This window comes from Eptesicus fuscus, chromosome 7 (genome assembly GCF_027574615.1).
Source record: "Eptesicus fuscus isolate TK198812 chromosome 7, DD_ASM_mEF_20220401, whole genome shotgun sequence".
NCBI lineage: Eukaryota > Metazoa > Chordata > Mammalia > Chiroptera > Vespertilionidae > Eptesicus > Eptesicus fuscus.
Window position 1 is genome coordinate 83373229 of NC_072479.1, and position 9510 is coordinate 83382738.

General features: G+C 39.5%; 1 long non-coding RNA gene across 1 annotated transcript; it reads left to right on the forward strand.

The window, feature by feature from the left end:
• The first annotated feature begins 789 nt into the window (after positions 1–789).
• LOC129149676 (uncharacterized) lies at positions 790–1742 on the forward strand. Its single transcript, XR_008556529.1, has 3 exons — positions 790–806; positions 950–1085; positions 1705–1742. It is a non-coding gene; the product is annotated as an uncharacterized LOC129149676 (long non-coding RNA).
• Positions 1743–9510: the final 7768 nt, after the last annotated feature.

Genomic DNA, 9510 nt, shown 5'->3' on the forward strand with positions numbered 1-9510 from the left:
CCGTCGTTGCATTCAAAAGAATCTGTCCTGCCTGGAAATACAGAGCCCTTGGCCTTGAAATAGACCCAAAGTATTTTCAAAAGATTCATGTCAACAAGAACAAAGGCACGATTAAATGAACTCTGAGCTGGTATGCTCTGGTCTCATCATGGAAAGGAGGGATTCAACAGCAAACACTTTCTAAAAGGAGACACCTTGGAAATCTAGTTGAAAGAACAGAGGGCGGTAGATTGTCAAGGAAGAGAAAATAAAGTTGGAACAAGAATCTTCTCATGGAATGAATATTCCACTCTGTCTCCCAGAGAAAGAGCAGTCGTGATGAAATGTGGCAGAGTGGACTCAGGTTAGACAGCACAAAAAAATGTTTCTGGCGATGAGGGAGTTAAATACTAAACTATTTCATTAAAGGAAGTGGTGAAATGTAGATTTTTTTTTTCCCCCAGATGGTTTTGGCTTACTCCTGTTGGAGACGGGAGATGGAATACATGAGCTCTGGAAACCTCCTCTGAAAATGGCAGTTCTGCAGCTGTAAGATAACTTTATAGTGTGCACATAAAAAAAAGGTTCAGGACAACCCGGATAATGACAAACTATTACTCAACCCCAGGCCCTCCCAGAGAGCTCCTGCAGAAGTTTTTCTCACTTTTCCTCACTGGTTCCCATACTCCAACAAGCATGAACCAGAAAGGGCCTGAGTCACCAGGGCACGTGACTGAAAGTGCACAGGGGCCCCTCCACACTTGGCACGGCCACATGAAACCGAAGTCACCGTGCTCTGCAAGCTGAGGAGCACCAGGCAGTTACAGGTTTGTGTCAGGAAACATCCCAGGGCTTCCTTCCCGCCACTCGAGCTTTAGAGAAAATTCTTGGCCATGATTCACTTCCAAGGCACAATGGCCTGGCTGTAGGACCACTTGCCAGCCCTATAAGTTATCATGTTCACATCTAGGGTCTGCCGGAGGCTGCTGACCCAAGATCCCCAAGGGAAATCTCAGCACCACTCCCGATGTTAGCCGTCCTTCACTGATTTTTCACAGAAGAAGACGTTTCGGTGGCTCCTTCCCTGCTCTCTGGCTGCTGTTCAGGTATGTGTCAGTCATTTAGTCAGTTGAATAGTTGGATAGTTAGTTGGTTAATTGGTTAGTCAGTTGGACAGTCAGTTTTACAAATAGCACCAGGGCAAAACACACCTCTGAGAAAACGATGTTGTTCACAGATCCATTAATGGTTTCACTGCCCCTGCGGGAAATCAGAAAAGGCCTTGAACAGGAAGTTCACACGAATAAACGTCTCTCTTCCTCCTGCAATGATTTCCATTCCCCCAGAAACTAAGTTTAGTCAGACCTTAGGAATCATCTAGAGCAGCCTCATCACCTTCCAGGAAAGGAAGCCCAAGGCCAGAGAGATGAAGCGACTCGCCCAGGTCACAGAGCTGGTCAGTGCCTTTCACCTGGGAAGGGGCCAGCACACATCCACAGAAGGAGGGGGCAATAGGCCATTTCCTTTTTGTGTTTCAATTAATGGGGTTTGTCTAAGATTGACAAGTATAGTTTTAGATATTTCTCCCTCCTGTCCGTGTTCCAACCACAAACATCACCACACACACACACACACACACACACACACACACACAAATTGTCTGCTCTACTGCTTCTAAGAACTCACTAAGACTTTGATTTCCATGAAAATATTTTAAATTTATAGACACCATCAATCCCTTTAGCAGAACTGGGACTGGCTTCCTGACCCACAGGAGTTAACTAGCTCAGGCTGCATGGCAAATACAGGTATGTTTCCAGCCAGGTTTGTCATCCACTTTTTCCCCTCCATTCTTCCCTCCCAATTCCCAGAACCCACCTCTTCACCACCAAAATGGATCAGTCAATTGTAAAAAATGTGGATGGTTGAAAGAGTTGGGGTTTTCAAATTAAAAGGCCTAGATATGCATTAGTGTCATGGCCTCACTCAAGACATTTAATGATTGGCATCTTTAAATTGGGGACAGTAATGCCATGGTGCCATGAGAATGAAATTAGATCATATTTTGGGAAAGCCCTTTTTGAATTGTTGAGGGGAAATGTAAGGGATGTTCATGACTGCCTCCAAGCTGCCCTATGCCTGATCATGTAGTAGAGTTCACAGACCAAAGGAAGGGTGTCGGCAGCTGGGCTGGGCCAGAGGCAGGGCTAGAGATTAGAAATGTGGTGTTCTCCACCTGTGTACACAGGAAAGAGCCTCTTCCCACAGTCCTCAGAGGGGCCACAGCTAGGGCATGCTGTGGCTAGGGCCAGCTGTGAGTACCATCCCAGAATGCACTGCTACTGCTGGTCCAGGTCAGCCCCAAAGCTGCCTTTTTTTTTTTTTTTTCTTTCTTTTCTGTTTTTGGTTCTCATGGCTTCTGAAGCATTTTAAAGAGGCTTATAACTACTGGCCTGGCAGACAGACAACTTGCTTTAGGGCAACAACTCATTTTTTCCCCCAATCTGAGCTTATACAAGTAGAGAATATTGGGGATATGGACACCTAGAGTAATTCACTATTACCCACGTCCTTCAAGCACTGTTTTCCCTTCCCAGTCCAATATCTTCAGCAGTCTTGACAAAAAATGATAATCTCCTATCTGATTAAGATCTATGCCTGACCTTCCTTCTGCATCTCAAAAGACTTTGTTCCTTCCAGAAAGCGCATCCTCTTTTACTCAAGGTAGCCAGCCTCACCAACTACTTCATCACTTCTTCCCGAGCCCTCCTCCTTGGGTAAGCATGGCTGCCTCTATCCAGCAGCACCTTCCACTTCTCCCCTCAGATGTTTTTTCCTCTGTCTATGAGCACGTTGAGACTCCTAATCATTTGAAAAATGTTCCTTGACATTTGTTTCACTATTTACAATCCTATTTTTATGTTCTTTCCATTGTCACACTTCTTAAATCCGTATCTATACAAGCAGTCTCTTTTCCTGAAAACAGCGTTTTTTCCCACCTCATGCTCTCTAGAAACTTTACTTCCTAAGGTCGCCAAGGAAATGTCTAAAGATCAATAACTAGTTTTCTCTGCTCATTCTTCCTCTCCAGCATTTGTGTTCAGTGGAGTTCACTCCTCCACTGTATCTGTGGCAGCACACACCCTCATGTCCCTGTTTCTCTGCCTGCTCCCATGTCCCCTTTGTCAACTCTTCCTTTTAATGTGTCCTTAATGCACACATTTGTCAAGATTCAGTTCCCAGGGCTTCTGCTCTTCTATTTATTTTCCTTCCCTTGTTAATTTCATTTTTAAAATATATCCAAAATCTATATCTCTATATATAACTACTCCTACCCCAAAATGCCTATTAGATGTTGTCATGGTGATTCGATATATCTAATATTAAATTCATCATCTCTCTGACTTCTGCATTTCTGTTAGCAATACAACTTCTCTCTTTACTAGTCACTTAGAGGCTAAACTTAAAAACCATTACTAATCCCTCTACTTCTCTCATCCCCATATGTTATCAACCACCAAGTCTAGTCAGTTCTTTCTAAAACCTTTTCAATCTCCTTTCCTTCTTACTCATTTTATCCCTATTGACTTAATGCTCACGAGTTCAGATAATTCATTCTTTTAATCATTCATTTAACAAATGTGTATTCAGTGCCTATTCTGCACCAGGCTTTGTGTTAGAACTAGGCAAGCAAAACCAAATACAGACTGCCTGTCTTCCAGCAATGGACTTTATAAAGTGTATAAGGTGCTCAAGATAATACTAATGAGTATATAACTACTAATTGAAATGAGTATTCTCAAAATTAACAAAATTCGGGTTGAAACAGTAAGTATGAGTAGAAGTTGACTAGAAAAATGGACAAAAGCATGCTGATAGAAGAAAGAAAATTACTGATAGAATAATTTATTCAAAGATTCTTGCATTAGAAGGAACATAGTAAGTTCAAGAAACTGAGAACTCAGTGAGGCTGGAGGTGAGAGGGCAAGGGGTAAAATGAGGCTAGAGAAGAAAGAAGGGAAAGAATGTCAAGACTGGTCAACCAGGGTAAGTTATTTGGTTGGAAGCAAATAAAGAATTTACTACTAGTCACTTTAATGCAGCAATGGTCTCCTGCCTGAGATCCTGGATTTCCCTACTCTAGTGATGACATGTGCTGCATGTCATCACACAAGTTTTCATAAGATAATCTTCCAACCTATCTAGTTTTACTTCCCAAGACCAGCTTACAAAACTTGTACATTACAGCCAACTACTCTACACTTTGACTCTGGGCTTTCCTGACTCTGCTTTTGTTCACCTCCCTAATCTCTACTTTAATTACCATCTATTATTCCTCTCTACCTCATGACTACCCACCACTGAATGGATCATTTAAATGCATTGTTTTCTGGAAACCATAAATATCCTGATCACCCTAACTTATAATGGCTCTCCAAGTGCTCAGCAACCATGATACTTGCCACTTACAATAGCCTGGGCTTTAGAGCTAGAAAGTCTTGGTTTAGAACAAATCAGTTAATTCTCAAAGCCTCAGATATCTATCTATAAATAGATAAAACCTTTGTATGTATAGGGTTAGTGGGAAATTAAATTAGAATACATTTATAAAGTATCTAAAAGAGTAATTGTCACATAGAAAACATTGAACACTTATTATGCACTGTTAGCTTAACAGACATTTTTCTTGGTAGTAATGTTGGCAAGAGTATCATTCTATGAACACTCATATGCTGCTGGTAAGAATATAAATTACTACTAATACTCAGAGAAAACTATTTGGCAGATTAAGTAAAAATGTCCATAATTTTTTACCTTATAATTATACTTGTAGGTATCTATCAGAAACCAAACAGGAATGGAATAAAGATGTGTGTTCAGAGTTGTTATTTGTTGCATTGTTTATAATAGAAATACACACACATAAACATCCAAAATAAGAGAATGAGTCAATAAAGTGTAAATTATAATTTATCTGTGAGATGGATAGACTTCCATGTAGTCATTCATTTACAATGATGTTTATAAAGAATTTTTAAAGCTCTTAGAAAATAACTGTGATATTGGGTTAAGTGGCAATATAGGGTATTGATGTGTTTTATATTGTTACCCAGCTATGGAAATGTACACAGGGGTCCTCATTATCCACATATTTATTATCTAAGTCTCCAGAGTTGCAAAATTTAATGAGTTGAGAGGGAGTTTGGAGATCTGCACAAATCACATGCAAGGCCTCTAGAAAATAAGGATCTAGAGAGTTAGATCAATAAAAAAATTGAAGAGAAAGTTAATGTGGATGACAAGATGGGCCATACAAAAGAGAATGATCTGACTAGTAAAGTATTATGAGAGACTATTGAGGAAATTGATGAGCTCTTCAAATGTTTTTTACAAAACTGGACTGCTTTATGATTGTGTTACAAAGTAATCCAGTGTGAAGTGATGTATTATTAAACTATATTTTTTAAGTAGCTCCTGACCCCATTTTCCATCATTTTATTGGTTGATATTTTCTTCTAAGTATTGGTGTATAATTGCAAATACAACCTAAATTTTATTTAAAAGGTTTATTACAAAATTATTTGTGTATTTCATTACATTATCAAGATTACAATTAATCTTTTAAAGGACTGTTAAAAGGCAAACTGAGGCATATTAAAAATTTTAAGAGTGTATTTGAGCTAAAATTGATTCAAGTCAGGCAGCGCCAAACTTAAAGTAGTCAGGAACACCCCAGGGATAGGAGTCAGGGAAAGACTTGTATAGATAGAAGCTACAAAAGCAAAGCAAGGGAATTATTTGATTGGCTATAGCTTAAAGTCTAGTTGACTGTGATTAGTTGTCCTTAGTGTTTTGATTTCATAACCTTGAGGCATTTACAAGCTTAGATTTTGGTTTGCTTTTGTAGGCTGCCATTGTATTAGAGCCACCTCAGTCTAATGGCCTCCTTGTTTAATTAATTTAACACCACTTATGAACTTTGATTCCCATTTTCATTGATTATTAGGTAATTCTAGGTTAACAAAAACTTCCTGATTATTATGCATAGAAAATTAAATATAGTAAAATACTGTCCAATAGAAACATAATGTGGCTCAGTTGTATAATTTATGTGAAATTAATTGAACAATATGTTGTACTTAACACAATTATCAAAAATATAATAATTTTGAGATGCAATCAATATAAAACTTATCAATGGGATTTTTTAAAATATATATTTTTTATTGATTTCAGAGAGGAAAGGAGGAGAGAGAAATAGAAACATCAATGATGAGAGAGAATCATTGATCGGCTGCCTCCTGCACACCCCCTACTGAAACCCAGGCATGTGCCCTTGGCCGGAATCGAACCTGGGACCCTTCAGTCTGCAGGCTGACACTCTATCCACTGAGCCAAGCTGGACGGGATTTTTTTTTTTTTACTAAATCTTCAAAATCCAAGTGTATATTTGACACAATACATCTCAATTTGAACTAACCATATTTTAAGCATTATATAGTTCAGGTCTAGAAGAAAATGCATCAAAGTGTTTTTCAAAATGTACACAAAATGGTTATGTATAAATAGAGGGATATGATGTGAGAAATTACTTTCATAATTTAAACTTTTTTAACTTTGGCATTTAACTATCCCATATTTTTACCTTTCTTTTTTCACTTATTAAGGGTAATATTTTTCTATATCTCTCACTTATGGCTTAGATATTTAAATAATACATTTTTTCTACTTCTCTTTATGTCCTTTGCTAGTTGCAGTTCATTTCCTGCTTTAGCTTTTCTGATTTTCTCCCCAAGTTATTTCCATTTTTTCCATCCTTTTCACCAGTAGCCTGGTGAACTTCCACTCTGAGATCATTTTAAAGGAACCTGGTCCAGCCAAGTTAATTTCTTTTTATCCTTCCCTGCTTTCTCATGGATCAAGATCATTTTTTCTTGTTATTATGAAACAAGTAATTTTCTTAGACTTCTTTGTCTAAAAAAAAAAAAAAACCTTCCGAGGGAATCCTTTGAGTTATTGGAATTCACTTAGTTGATTTTCATTCTTTTTCTCCTATAAGTTCCTCCTTTTTGTCCTTTGGAATCATACATTTTAGAACATATAAATATATGGTCACTTTCAATCGAGTTGCTAAATTTAAACTCTTAAATATTTACTTCCTGAACATAAGTATCACATCACGAGTTCTGTTTTCAACCCAGTGATTTGATTTCTCCACCATTTGGCCATAAAGGTCTATTTCTCCTAAATGAGCTGGAGAACTTACTTTGCATCACTTCCATGTTGTTTCCTTTCAAAGAGGATATACACAGAAATTGTTAGGCTACTCTTTTGCATTCTGTATTGAAAAGCTTTGGATAACTTGTTCAAAGAAAACTATGGAGCTTGGTCAAGAGATTGTGTACCATTTTCTTGAGGCTTTCTGGTGCCTTAAGTCACTGCGGAAAGAATTGTCAATATATGTATGAGCTAAATAATTTTGAAATTGTTGCTGTATATTATTAGGCAATTGGTACTCGTTACTGTTAAGACACTATACATTCAGAGAGCAGAAGAGTTCATTTAAATAATATAGAACAGAAAAAAAAAGAGTAATAGAGGTGGTTGTGGGTGGGTACTCAAGTAGTAGCTGATTGAATACTAACAGCTTCCCAAAGTGATCCAGACACTAATGTACAGATGCTGAAATCTAACTCCCTGAACATCTGCTCAATAACCCTCACAGGCCACCCACAGAAAACAACAGGGTTGTTTTCTTCTCTCCCCAGGGATGGGAGTGGAGGACTATGGATAATAGCTTATTAATGCAGGAAGTGAGAAATAAAATAGAACAAACAGTTGGATTTGATGTGGAATGAATTAATGATAATTTACATTTAATATGCATTATGGGTAGAAGTGATAAAAAACAGATCAAGTGAGATTATTTTGGGGAGGCTCGTTATTTGTTTATATTCCGCCCTTCTCTGTGTGGGACAGCAGAGACTGGAAGGCACTCTCAAATGGTAGCAATCTATATACACGAATGTATAGAAGGAGGTAAGAAAGAAAAGAAAAAAGCGGGGGAGGAAGGGAGGCACATAGGGAGGAACTTCAGTGAAGTGTATTTCATTTGTAGAATAGGTTTCCTGGAAGGTGGGGGAAACAAAATATTGGCTACCATTTGATTAAATTCAAAAATATTTATTGAGTACTTGCTCTGTGCTAAATTGTGCTAGGTGCTAAGGAGTATCACAAGATAACCAGGGAGTTAGATCTCTGCATAAGGTGTAACCATGTGCTCCCTCCCACCACCACATGCCCACAGAGGTTGGTCCAGTTTTTAACCCCATCACAAACTAGGAATCCAAACAAGGATAGAGCCCAAACCAATTCCAGGACCCCTCTGAGCAAGACCAAGTTGGAGGAGCCTCAGATAGTAGGGATGATTCCAGAATTTATCTGGCGCTGGCAGAGCTGCCCTTAATCTTGAGTTATTGCCAGCTCATCTATAAGAGGTCTCTGGCCATTTCCAGGATTCCCTCTGTCCTCTCATTAACTTCTCAACAGGCTCTATTGGGGCTCCTAGGAATGACGCAAACCAGAACAGATGTTTAAGGAGAATGTATAAAGCGTTATGTATCTCTAGGTGGGTCACTTTAGCAGGTCACTCTCTTCCCCAAGAAAGAACAGTGTTGCTGTGGGTTCAGGGAAACCCTAGTATCTGGGTATGAAGACAGGAGAAGGACGGGGGTCAGGAGAAAGCCCAGAGAAACAGGATTGAAGAGCCAGTTACTAGTTGCATGCTACTGAAGGAATTATTCAACCTTTCCTGTCTCTTGTTTTCTCAGCCTTCAAATGACGGTAACATGATCTATGTCATGGGGTCACACTGATGATTCAATGAGATAAGATACCTGAACATTCTGGAAATGTCTAAGACAGATATTAGTTAATATTTATGAAAGACTAGAGGCCCGGTGCACAAAATTTGTGCACAGCGGGGAGGGTCCCCTCAGCCCAGCCTGCACCCTCTTACAATCCGGGACTCCTCAGGTGATGTCCGACTGCCCGTTTAGGACCAATCCTGCAGGGATCCCTGTGGGATCAGGACTAAACCAGCAGTCAGATATCCCTCTTGCAATCTGAGACCGCTGGCTCCTAACCACTCGCCTGCCTGCCTGATCACCCCTAACTGCTCGCCTGCCTGCCTGATCACCCCTAACCACTCTGCCTGTCTGCCTCATTGCCCCTAACTGCTTGCCTGCCTGCCTGCCTGATTGCCCCCTAACTGCTTCTGCCTCGGCCCCCGCCTCAGTGGCTTCAGCTGGAAGGATGGCTGGAATAACGTCTGGAAGGTCGTTCAGCTGTCTGGTCTAATTAGTATATCACACTTTTATTATTATAGATATCTAGATAGGTGAGACAATAGATTTCTTAGACAGCTGAGAAAGTAAGTGTGAGAGACTAGCTTTCTCCTAAGACAGCCACTGGAGCTAGAAAAGGAAACATCCAGGCCAATGGTAGAAATTACCCACATAATCAAATTCT